The sequence below is a fragment of the Podarcis vaucheri genome, assembly GCF_965113315.1.
Source record: "Podarcis vaucheri genome assembly, chromosome: 3".
NCBI lineage: Eukaryota > Metazoa > Chordata > Lepidosauria > Squamata > Lacertidae > Podarcis > Podarcis vaucheri.
The window spans coordinates 70,224,363-70,233,639 of record NC_138761.1 but is presented as its reverse complement, the minus strand read 5'-3'; the positions used below and the strand labels follow the sequence as shown (position 1 = coordinate 70,233,639).

Here is a 9,277-nt window from a genome sequence, read left to right as displayed (position 1 = left end):
TTATCATACATTGCATGTGGAATTAAAATACTGATTTATTTATTTTTTAAGCATGAAAAGTCCTCCATGCTGTGTTGATTCTTTTGTTTTAATCTTTTCATGTCCTGTTATTTCTCCTTTTGTATAGAAATTAACACTGTTTCCTGCTAAAAACAATGAGATCATCAAAAACATCTTATTAGGCTTTATCATGCCCATTATGCACAATGCTCCAAATAACATACTGAGACGCTAATCCACTGGCCTTTCAGCTAAATGGCTACTCCAATAATCACCTTGAGGCAATGCTGACTTAACACCATAATTATAAGGAATCAAAGAATGATTACAAGCCTTTCCCTCTCTCTAATTTCCTATCCTCAATTCCCTTGTCTGCACTTCTGTTTTCCTCTAGAGCTCACTGCCGGTGCTCAATAATATCCGTTTGTACCAGAAAAAGGTTGAAATACTTATTCATGCTACTGAATGATCAACATCTCTGCACAACAGTTTGATGGCCAATTATCTTGGCTCAGACCCATTTTTTAAAAAAGCAGTAAATGTTAATTATGACTTCTCTGGCAAGTGCTCCTCATAAGATTCAATTCCTGAGCAGCCAAGAATAACGAAGAATGAAATTCTTCACACTGTACTGCAGCAGTCTTCCAAAAGAAAGTAATCTCAATCCAGGACGGGGGTTCTTTTCCAAGAAGCAAGCAGAGCTCCTCGCAGGATCAGGAGCCCAGCGAGTCTGACTTCTGCATGTATAGATGCCATTTAGGGGTGCCTGTTGATGATGAACAAAAAATGAATTGGTGAACAGATGATTGGTGTGATGATCTATAACAGAATAAGCCACACACTGCAGGAGGTATAGAGGAGACTGCATGCACATTCCTCTTTCCAGCTCTGTTCTACATCAAAGAGAGGGGAGATTCAAATCTCCAATGCTTTTCAAAGAGCTGGTCAGCGCTGGCAAATCTGACAGCAACAAGCATCCCTTGGACAGGTAGGCAGATGTAGATTTGTGCTCACAGCTGCTCATGCCCACTCTACTGTTTTGCACGTGGATTTTCTGCATCAAGGCAAATGCTCTGTGTACAGACTTCTGCCTGAATGCTATGAAACATTAGCAAGTCACTCTACTGTTTTGCACGTGGATTTTCTGCATCAAGGCAAATGCTCTTTGTACAGACTTCTGCCTGAATGCTATGAAACATTAGCAAGTCACTCCAACTTTTCTCAGTGAAAGAAGCACCCTCAACCCCTCTTCTCGCTTCGACCATTAAAAAAGCAAGGAAGTTATGAAACATGACCAAGTGAAAATTTGCACAAAGCAGGGGTGCCAACTTGAATAAAATATTGTGGGGGCCCAGGTAAGCCTCGCCCCACATAAACGAAAACATGATGCAGTGCACCCCCACCATTTGAATGAGAATACCCATTAACTTTCTGGAGACTCGGCCCCCTGAAATATTTTATTGTGGTTGGCTCCTGTGGCAAATTGGAAGCATAGAGGACTCAGCTACATTAGTCAAAAAGTAACGCTTTTAATGTGTTATAAACATGCAACACCAGATGGCACCAGAGAGAAAAATCTAAGTGATTTTTACGTAGCGTTTTTTCTTTTGTTATAATGATTTAATGGTTGATTTATTTATAGTGGTTTCCCCCCCTGTGTGAAGAGCCAACCAGAGTTGAAGAGAGCAGAACGCTATCTAGGCTAGTCGCCTACTTCAAGTCTTTTCACCCAGAGCTCCCTTCTCCTCCTCACAGATCGATCCAAGCAGATCACAATGTGCTGGAATCATAGTGTAAGTGGAAGACATTTACAGAACAAGTACAAGAGAAGAAAAACGCTATAGCGCTATGTTGAGAAAGCTCTACAATCCAAATAAAATAAAATATGGAGTATCTATCTATTAAAGTAACATACATACATGTTTTTATTTATATGCCCCCTTTCCACAGTTCAAAACATGCTCAAGGCGGCTTGCAACATGAAAAGAGCACATGGGATGCTCTCCCCCTCTCCTCCCTCCATTCCCTTCCTTCCTGAATCTGTTCTAGAGAATCTGTTCTTCAACACTCTGGAACAGATCTGGGGAGTCTGTAGGGGTGTTGCGGGGGTGAGGGAAGAAGTCCCATTGTGCAAGTGGAAATTCTTACACTGACGGGACGTGGTGACTGACTATTTCTCATATACTCCCCCGTTTGGGGGGAATTTTAATTTGAAGAAATGCTATTTTTAAGCAGAAAAAATAGCATGGGGAAAGGATTACACTCCCTCTCCCCTGGTGCGGGGGTCCTAATCTGATTCAGGCCTCTAAACCAACAGATCATCTTAATCACAGCTCTGCCACATCACAACTAGTTTGGCCCCGGAAGACCAGGGATGTGAAATCAGTAAACTCCTGGACTTCTTTTAAAGCTTTGCTAACACTTACGGCTGAGAGAAAAGCTGACTATTGTGGGATGGGGAGTAGAGGGTGGAACCCTGAAGGCTAAGAAAGCAGAAAAGCTCAAATTAATCATGAATGTGTTTATTTTAAAGAAAATCATTATCTTACGACCGATTTGTGATTGAGTTTCTTTTAACTCATCTAATGGCCTTTAAGAATCAAATCCTTGTGTTGGTAGCAAAACGATTGTCTGAGTGATTCATCCAGATGCAGTGAAACATTTGAACCACTGTAGAGGCAAGCAATTTCAGGGCAGGGGGAGAGTCAGTGATGTAATTAATTACAGCTAATTATGATTTGCATTGCTATTCAAGCCATGGAGCATTAATCTTTATAATAGTGGGGGAATCATTTTGAAGAAAACAGGTACCGTATCTGTTGGTAAGTAAACACTGCTGACATTCAAAATCTTTTTTGTAAACCGCTTCAATGTTTTTATACAAGTGTTGAATTAATTTTATGGAATCAACAAACAAACAAACAAACAAACAACTGGTGGTTACTGACTGATGGGGAATGAGCATTCTCTTGGGGAAAAGGTGATACTGGAAGCATGCAACCTACATTGCACAGGGATTGTTCAAACTGCAACCCAGCTGTGACATACATTATGTTGCTCTGCCTATTACGACCAACTGTGGAGATTCAGTCTAGTGTTAATTTCAATTACACCATCATTACTTTCTTGTCAAAGTTTTTACAAAATGGAATTATTTATATTAGTAGTACTTCAGTAGGCTTCCTTGTCTTCAATACCTAAAGAGAATGTATTATTTGTCTTTCTTGGGGAGAATTTTAATGTACAGTGGTACCTTGGGTTAAGAACTTAATTCATTCCGGAGGTCTGTACTTAACCTGAAACTGTTCTTAACCTGAAGCACCACTTTAGCTAATGGGGCCTCCCACTGCCGCCGTGCCACCAGAACACGATTTCTGTTCTCATCCTGAAGCAAAGTTCTTAACCTGAAGCACTATTTCTGGGTTAGCAGAGTCTGTAACCTGAAGCGTATGTAACCTGAGGTACCACTGTACTTATTGTATCTTCAGAGAACACCACCCATAAAGGAATACATAAGAATATTACCAGAAAATATTTGAACAAGTGATCCATTAGTTAATCCAAATATGCATTTGCCTCGCCCAAGTTTCAATTTGCACCACTTCTTTGAAAGAAATTTCCCACTGTCTACACCAGAGACGGGGAAATTGGGGTCCTCCAGACGTTGCTGAACTACAATTCCATACCCTTCAACTGTCCTGATTTAACCAGGATATCCTGGAATTACAGAAGCCATCCTGGCTTCTGATTGGATCCCAGGGTGTCTCATTTTGGCTCCTGAGCTCTGGTGCGAGTCAGCTGGCTTGAACCAGAGCATGGAACCAAAAAGACATGTATTTTCACAGGGTGGGGGAGGGGGCCTGAATGAGAAGGGGAATGGCCTCTATCAAGGTGTCTGGTGGAAGCAGAGGCCACTGAGGTGGGTGGATGTATCTTCAGAGAAGGTGGGGAGGCGTTGGTGAGGGGAGTGATTTTAAGTGTGTCAAGGAGCTGGGTTGTGTACAATTTTCATCAGTGGGATGTTGGAGGGTATGCAATTCCCTGCAATCATCACTGACCGCTAGCTATGCTGGGGCTGTTAGGAGTTGCAGTATAACAACTATGGAGGTCCGTAGGTCCCCCATTCCTGATGTATATCTATTTGCATGATGGAATGCATGTGTGTATCATATGCACACACTGGTGGAAACCATGGCTAACTGGGGCTTCTTTCCATGCGTACATGTGGCTACTGGGCCATGTACATACACCACATGTGGCAATGTACATTTTTAAAATTATCGAGAGGTTGCTACACTCCCTTTCACCAAAAATGACCACAAGGTGGTTTGAAACAAGGCCACATAAAACATAATAAGTAAGAACATGAAGAAAAAGTCTCATAAAAGACATAAAGAGCATAATTGGCAGCATTATAATGTTTTTAAAAATGACCTGATCAGCCTCTCAAAGCCTAACAAAAAGTTGATTTTTTAAACTGGATGTCTAAATGTATATAAAGTTGGAACAAGACACATTTCAGAGAGGAGTTCATTCCATAGACACAGCCTAAGGCTGGTGCAGCTGGGAGAATTTTCCTGTCAGACAATCGTATAGACGGTCGCAAGTCATACTGAGGGTGTTTATTTTAGTGGTGCTACCAATTTTTCCCTGTGGAAAAAAACACCCATCTTTTTTCTACACTGCCTGTTTAAAAAAGCAGTCTTGTCTTGTTAGAGTTTTATTTAAACCCCTCGAAAAGAAAGAACATTATTGATAGGTGTATTTATTGCAGTTGTCTAGGAATTTATTTGAGAATTATGATCAGTCTGATCCCTGCACAGAAAATGGTAACAGCTTTGCAAAAGGCAGACATCAGCCTGGGCCTTCATATTGGCCGATAGGTATTGACAGGACTAGCACCAGACAAGCTTGATTCACTTTGTTCAGGCCTTTGCTTCTCAGTGAAGCATGCTGGACTGTCAGCACACCATTCATCACAGTTACGGGTGTCAGCCACAGTAGATGAAGTAGCAGCTGCCACAGCATCAACACGGGGGTTGGGGGGGTGAGGAAAGCCAGTTTTCAAAATGGCGAATAGGGCAGGATGTAAAAGAGATCTGGCAGGGGAGAGGGAAACCTGGGGATGTCAGAAACTCCAAGTCTCCCTGCTTTCCAGGGACAGTTCCAGATTTATAGAAGCCATCCAAGTTTCTGATTTGATCCCAGAATGTCCTGCTTTTCCTTAGGACGTCCCTATTTTCATTGGAGAAATGTTGGATGTTATGGAGTTATGTGACTCCCAAGCCAAGGACATAAGTAACTATACAACCTTTAGAAGACATCGGAACGCAGTCCTATATAGGGAAGTTTTTTTTAAAAAATGTTTCGTGTTTTATTATGTTTTTATATATGTTTGAAGCCGATCAGAGTGGCTAGTGCAACCCACTCAGATGGACGGGATATAATAATAATAATAATAATAATAATAATAATAATAATAATAATGGAAGTCCCTATTTTCATTGGATAAATGTTGGAGGGTATGGGATGTGTGTGTGTGTGGAAACAAAAGAACAATAACAGGATAGGAGAATACAGGGCCAGCCCAAGACATTTTGCAGCCTGAGGCGTCGCAGCATCAATGCTGCCCTCCTCCACTGTGCTCATGGTGCATAGGAGTGCTCAGGGCTGGTCAGGTTGAAGCCAAAAATTCATCAGTACCTTCCCCTCACACTTCTTGGCAATGAAAAGCAACAACAAATTAAATAGCTAACATTTTGCCTCCCTTTCATGACACTCAAACTCTGTTGCTTCAGACACCTGCCTCACTCTGCCTAACGGTAGGCCTGAATACAAGCCACTAAGCTACACGGCAAGGATCCTCAACCTGTCAGGATATATAAACTGCTGATTTAGTAATGTAGGAAGCTTCCTTGTGTCAGGGTGCACTACTTTTGCTTCTTAGCTGTGTATTATGTACTCTGGCTAGCTGTGGCTCTCCAGGGTTTCTTAGGCCACATTCCCACCATACATTTAAATCTATTTATTGCATTCATTTCCCACTTTTTCCTCCAAGGAGCTCGAGGTGGCACACATGGTCCCCCCCTTCCTTTTCTACTTCATACAACAACCCTGTGAGGTATGTTAGGCTGAGAGGCAGTGACTGACAGAGAAGTCACTCAGTGAGTTTCATGGCCAAGTGGGGATTTGAACTCTGGGCTTCCAGGTCCTAGTCCAACAATCTAACTACTACACCACACTGGCTCTCACATTTCCAGACTGGTTAACTATCAACCCCTCTTCACAGGGAACTCTGGGAACTGTAACTCTGGAAGGGGAAGGGGGATCTCCAAACAACTCTCAGCCCCCTGAACAAACTACTACATAATTCTTTTGAAGAAGTCATGATTGCTTAAAAGTGGTCTCAGATTGCTTTAAATGTATGATGTGAATGTGTAAGAGAGAAGCCTTCCTTATCAGATGCAGCCTTCAGCAGCTTCAAAACAGTCTTTAAGACATTTCTTCTTAAGTTGGAGAAGTTGGTATTCTCAGTGCTATTTTTATAGAAAAAGAGGTGCTGGAGCTCACCATGAACACCTCCCTCATTCTCTTAGAATGACAATGGCACCAACCTGGGAGGTGCTGGAACTGAATTCCAGTGAAAAAACAGCCCTGGGTGTTGTTATTTAATTTATATTTATATGTATAATGCCAAAACAGGCTTCTAAAGGGTTTATAAAATACAAAACCCAGTTACATATTGGACTGGAGAGGAGATTCATTTAGTAAGTAAAACATGGGAAAGACGCATCTCTCTTGTATCATTTGTTTCATATGCTGCACAGATTTCCGGCAGCCTAGATTTTTCAGGGGTGTTTGTGTGTTTGCTTAATCTTATTCGAAAAGCAGCCATACAGGACCTTGATTAGATTCCATTGGCCTAAGGTTAGAAAGAACCTCCTGCTTTTCCCCATGGCATGGTTGCCTATTTACTCATGCTTGGCTTTTACTATTCCAGCCACCTCATGGGTATTGGCATTTCTTGTTTTGAATGTATGGAGGCAGTTTATTATTACCGTGATTAGTTTTCTGGGATTGACTCCCTGGCAAAGTGGGATTATATATGTGTTGCTTGCACCACAATGTCACAAACAATCAGTCTACGAAAGAGACAGGCAGCGAGGCGCACAAGTGTGCCTCCAAATCAAACAGCTGTGGACTCAGCACAACAGCTTCAGAAGAAAGATGCTGCAGGCCGCATACTCAGCCAGACATGTGAGTTCCCTTAATAGTTTGTTGCTGAAGAAAATTACGGTGGCATTGGGGAAACCATTGTTGAAATGGATACCGCTTAGGGATGCTTGAGGAATTCAATTATTTGTGAATTCCGATATGATCTGCACCTCCCAGGCTAATGTGTGGATCAGGATATCTCTGTCCATCACATGTCTTTCACTTCCTCATGTGTAGTTTGAGAGAATATATGTTTTAAATAGTCTTTAAATGTGATTTTCCTGTGTAGATTATGATACTGCCCCCCCCCCCCAATTTAATGGTACAATGGGATGGAGTGGACTCAAGAGTGAATACATGTGAAAATGATGTGGAACACAAGTCCCTTGGACTGCTATAAATAATACTGTAATTGATATACTCAACTGGGAACATAGGACCACTTCATTGTTCCTTTCCCCCCCCCATATGTGGGAGATTTGTTTCAACAAAAGAAAATGGTCACTTGCGAAGTGACCCGTGAAACATAATCCCATGTAAGCTTTCTTGGAGTTAGTTTCTATTATGTCCAATGTGCCTTGCTGTGTAGAAAGTGAGTCCAGGACTGCTGCCTTGGGAAGCCATATGTCTGGACAGATATGCAACACAGGGTTATTGTGCCTGACCATCATATCACAGATGAAAGAAACAGCCATGAAATGGCATTGGGTTGTCTCCAAAGCAGTGCCAGGAGAGTTCTGCTGGTGCAGCAGCACTTCCATTTCCTTTCCTCTCTCTGCTGGCTCCCCAACCCTCCAGATTTTGAGAATGTAGAGGGTGTTGCAAGGAAGAGGAGAGGAGGGTAACCTTCAGTTCTGCTAGCATAGGAACAGGAGAGTTGGATACCACCCTTTGTTCTCAGAAATCCTCCTAAAAATTCCTCCCTTGGGATAATTTTGTATATTAAATATCTGGTACTGAAATATTTGATTGAATGCTTGTTATTGAACACATTGTACCTTCAAAGTTAAAGAAGCTTTTTTACTGTAAAATAGCATAAGTATTCATAGGCGACAGGCTACTTCATCAGATGCTGAACTGGAACATCTGATAAAGTAGGCTGTCACTTGCATAGGCTTATGCCATTTTACAATATGAAGCTTCTGAAAAGTTAGACTCAAGGTGCCATCCAGCATGTCTTTATCTTTATTATAGAAGACTAACATAGCTTTCACAATATAAAATATTTGATGTCGAAAACTCTCCGGAAATCCTTTAGTTGCTCAAACACATACCAAGGACTGCGTTCAAGATGTTTGGTCTACTTATTTTACATCCAATAATATCCAATCTCAATATTTATTTGGATTTGAAGGAAATGCATAAGCTTTTGGGAAGGTGCAAGGGAGTAACGAAACAGCAATATGATGAAGCTTACAGATGTATACAATAATGGCTTTGCAGCACAACATTAGTCAATACATACCTAGGTGTGAAATAGCACAGAGTAGTTTTGAATTGTCTACCTTCATGGAACATTTCCCACACTGAATTGTCTGCCAATTACCGGTAGCTTTGAGCATCTGGCACAGAATGACACACCTGTGCACCACAGAAGATGCTGAGAGGCATGTCCTAGAGGGCACATTCAGCTCATGGCATTGTGAAATCATCTTGCCACCACACATTATGCACCAGGGCAACTATTGTGTGCAGCTTGCTTGTGGCCAGTATCTGTTAAAGTATTTGCCACAGGGACCTAACTCAGTGGTCAGAGAACTCTCCTCCATCTATTTTGTGGCTTTGCATATTCTCTTCTGATGGAACAACGACTGTTGCTTGTAGTCACAATATGGCCTTTAGGTTTCACTGTCTGCAGTAGAAACCATCAGCTTCTCCTTAATTTGACTTCTTGTCTGCTCAGCACATTGCAAGAACCCTTACTGCAAATAAATTAGCTTGGGCATAAAAGGTAAACATAGTTATTTTTAAATGGCACGTCTGAGCACGGAAATGGTGCACAGATGCTGCTAACACTCCCTAGTGGTAATGTGTCCTGATACTTAAGTGACATTTCAGCAGT

The 9,277-nt window shown here is 41.7% G+C and overlaps 1 long non-coding RNA gene across 1 annotated transcript; it reads right to left on the bottom strand.

Annotated features, from left to right (window-relative positions):
* Positions 1 to 288: 288 nt before the first annotated feature.
* Positions 289 to 8,818, bottom strand: LOC309528444. The gene is made up of 2 exons (XR_014217749.1): positions 8,681 to 8,818; positions 289 to 766 (listed from the first exon to the last, which is right to left on the bottom strand). It is a non-coding gene; the product is annotated as an uncharacterized lncRNA (long non-coding RNA).
* Between the last annotated feature and the right edge of the window lie 459 nt (positions 8,819 to 9,277).